Here is a 3,993-nt window from a genome sequence, read left to right on the forward strand (position 1 = left end):
GTTTGCTCCCGATGTTGGGGAAGTCCAGGACAAGGGGTCACAGCTTAAGGATAAGGGAGAAATCTTTTAAAACCGAGATGAGAAGAACTTTTTTCACACAGAGAGTGGTGAATCTCTGGAACTCCCTGCCACAGAGGGTAGTCGAGGCCAGTTCATTGGCTATATTTAAGAGGGAGTTAGATGTGGCCCTTGTGGCTAAGGGGATCAGAGGGTATGGAGAGAAGGCAGGTACGGGATACTGAGTTGGATGATCAGCCATGTTCATATTGAATGGCGGTGCAGGCTCGAAGGGCCGAATGGCCTACTCCTGCACCTAATTTCTATGTTTCTATGTAAGGGAGCATATTTAAAAGTACTGCCGTTCGAAATGCACAATCTGCGGGGGGAGTTCTTGATGTGAATCGGTGTACTGGTTCACGATGCCCGTCGGTTTCCTTCGTGATTATATACTCGTAAGGGACCATATTAAAAGTACTGCCGTTCGAGGTGCACTATCTGCGGGGAGAATTCTTGATGTGAATCGGTGTACTGGTTCACGATGCCCGTCGGTTTGGTTCATTTGGTTCATGAATACCCCTCACTTGGTTCATGAATACCCCTCACTTGGTTCATGAATTCCCCTCACTTGGTTCATGAATTCACCTCACTTGGTTCATGAGTTCTAACACTTGGTTCATGAATTCACCTCACTTGGTTCATGAATTCCCATCACTTGGTTCATGAGTTCTCACACTTGGTTCACGAGTTCTCCATTTTGTCGTGTCATTTTCGTACGGGCGGATAGGTGGGGTGCCTGGAGATTTATGTGGCGGAATTTTTAAGTGTCAATGGCGGCCCCGGCGAGCGATCTACCCGTGCGAACAGGGAACCGGGAGAGGAATGGAGGATATTGAAAAGTACTGCCGTTCGAGGTGCACAATTTGCGGGTGAATTTGTTGATGTGAATCGGTGTACTGGTTCACGATGCCCGTCGGTTTGGTTCATTTGGTTCATGAATACCCCTCACTTGGTTCATGAATTCCCCTCACTTGGTTCATGAATTCCCCTCACTTGGTTCATGAGTTCTAACACTTGGTTCATGAATTCACCTCACTTGGTTCATGAATTCCCATCACTTGGTTCATGAGTTCTCACACTTGGTTCACGAGTTCTCCATTTTGTCGTGTCATTTTCGTACGGGCGGATAGGTGGGGTGCCTGGAGATTTATGTGGCGGAATTTTTAAGTGTCAATGGCGGCCCCGGCGAGCGATCTACCCGTGCGAACAGGGAACCGGGAGAGGAATGGAGGATATTGAAAAGTACTGCCGTTTGAGGTGCACCGTTTGCGGTGGAAATTGTTGATGTGAATCGGTGTACTGGTTCACGATGCCCGTCGGTTTGGTTCATTTGGTTCATGAATACCCCTCACTTGGTTCATGAATTCCCCTCACTTGGTTCATGAATTCCCCTCACTTGGTTCATGAATTCACCTCACTTGGTTCATGAGTTCTAACACTTGGTTCATGAATTCACCTCACTTGGTTCATGAATTCCCATCACTTGGTTCATGAGTTCTCACACTTGGTTCACGAGTTCTCCATTTTGTCGTGTCATTTTCGTACGGGCGGATAGGTGGGGTGCCTGGAGATTTATGTGGCGGAATTTTAAAGTGTCAATGGCGGCCCCGGCGAGCGATCTACCCGTGCGAACAGGGAACCGGGAGAGGAATGGAGGATATTGAAAAGTACTGCCGTTTGAGGTGCACCGTTTGCGGTTGAAATTGTTGATGTGAATCGGTGTACTGGTTCACGATGCCCGTCGATTTGCTTCGTGGTTGTACACTCCGTGAATTCACCTCACTTGGTACATGAGTTCTAACACTTGGTTCATGAATTCACCTCACTTGGTTCATGAGTTCTAACACTTGGTTCATGAGTTCTAACACTTGGTTCATGAATTCACCTCACTTGGTTCATGAATTCCCCTCACTTGGTTCATGAGTTCTCACACTTGGTTCACGAGTTCTCCATTTTGTCGTGTCATTTTCGTACGGGCGGATAGGTGGGGTGCCTGGAGATTTATGTGGCGGAATTTTTAAGTGTCAATGGCGGCCCCGGCGAGCGATCTACCCGTGCGAACAGGGAACCGGGAGAGGAATGGAGTATATTGAAAAGTACTGCCGTTTGAGGTGCACCTTTTGCGGGGGAAATTGTTGATGTGAATCGGTGTACTGGTTCACGATGCCCGTCGATTTGCTTGGTGGTTGTACATTCCGTGAGGGAGACTACCGTTTCATTTGGTTCATGAATTCTCCCATATGGTTCACCAGTTCACCATTTGCTTCATGAATACCCCTCACTTGGTTCATGAATTCCCCTCACTTGGTTCATGAATTCCTCTCACTTGGTTCATGAATTCCCCTCACTTGGTTCATGAATTCCTCTCACTTGGTTCATGAATTCCCCTCACTTGGTTCATGAATTCACCTCACTTGGTTCACGAGTTCTCCATTTTGTCGTGTCATTTTCGTACGGGCAGATAGGTGGGGTGCCTGGAGATTTATGTGGCGGAATTTTTAAGTGTCAATGGCGGCCCCGGGGATTTATGTAGCCGATTTTTGAAGTGCCAACGGCGGCCCCGGAGGTAAGACCGGGCGGGTGCGAATGCTCCAGCGGCTCGAGTAAGCGCCGGAACGGCGGCGGCGGCGGGCGGGCGGCTGGCAGCCACCCCCTGGCGGCAGAAACGAGTATGGCGGAAGTCCCGATGAGGTCGAGATTGGCTGCCTCGACCGTTCGACGGCTCGCATTTTCGGCAGGACATCCGGTGGGCCAACCCGCTTAAATTGCTGCGTCGAGAATTGCACCAAGTCCGAAAACTGGTCGGCGGAACCCCGGATGAGGTCGAGATTGACTCCCTCGCACCGGCGGGGTGGCCGCGTTTTCGGAAGGGCTTCCGGACACCTGCCCGCCATTACTTTTTGCCCGCCGCCGGTTAACGATTTGCCACCGGAAGTAGGTGAGGTCCGATTTGTGGCCCTCTGCCGGTCCGCCTTGCGATTTTCCCGGCAGGACTACCGGACCGACTACCGCCGAACAGCAAATCGCATTTCTGGTACGGGCATCCCGGACATGGTTAACGAGTTCCCCTCGGAAGTCTCTATGAGGATGTGATTGGTGGCCTTGCGCGGGGCCTTCGTGCGTCAAATCCGGACTGACTTCCGGGCCAAGTCCCGCCCACATGAAAATTGTCTTTTCTGTACGGGGAGGTAGGTGGGGTGCCCGGAGATTTTCGGGAACACGATTTTCAGAGACACTTAGAAGATTGTGTGGTGTGTTGTGTAGTGCAAAAGTCTCAGAAAAGACTGTGGATGGAACACAGAGTGGTAAAACAGCGGGACTCTGGGTGAGAGTCGGCGGACTAATTTACCAAAAAAGTGTAAAAAAAGGTCAATTTTAAAAATTGCACTAAGTCCAAAATAGTGCAGAAGGCACTGAGGACAACCTATCACGATGTTGCCCCGGCTGTGTGTCCCCTTGAAAACCCTCTGTTTCTGATCGATCTGGTGCCACGTGTCCTCACCGCAGGAGAGGTCGAGCGGGCCAGCGGAAGAAATTCCGCTGGTGTTTCAGGCTCGTTTGCCAGACTCCACAAAGGGCGGGTCCTGCCGCGCAAGTGGTCAGTGACGAGACACGGCCAGGCTGAAAGGGGCGACGAGTGCCCACTCGTCGCGGCTGTCCTGGGCACGGGTGAACCGCAAGTCTTCACCCATCGGCGTGTGGTGGTTCCGGTTGTCGGCCGGCCGTGTGCGTTTTCCTCCTCCGGGCCCATCGAATCGCCTCCTCCTCTGGCGGTGTGAGTCCTCCGCGGACTGGTTCTCCACCCAGTTGTCTGAGTCAAGCCTCCGAGGTCGTCGCACCGTGTCGCTTCGTGTGGAAGCACATGATTCTTCGCGAGCCTCGAATGGTGGTTGTACATGCTGTTTTTCTCGGCACCTTTTTGAACGAACGCGAAGA

This window comes from Amblyraja radiata, chromosome 2, assembly GCF_010909765.2.
Source record: "Amblyraja radiata isolate CabotCenter1 chromosome 2, sAmbRad1.1.pri, whole genome shotgun sequence".
NCBI lineage: Eukaryota > Metazoa > Chordata > Chondrichthyes > Rajiformes > Rajidae > Amblyraja > Amblyraja radiata.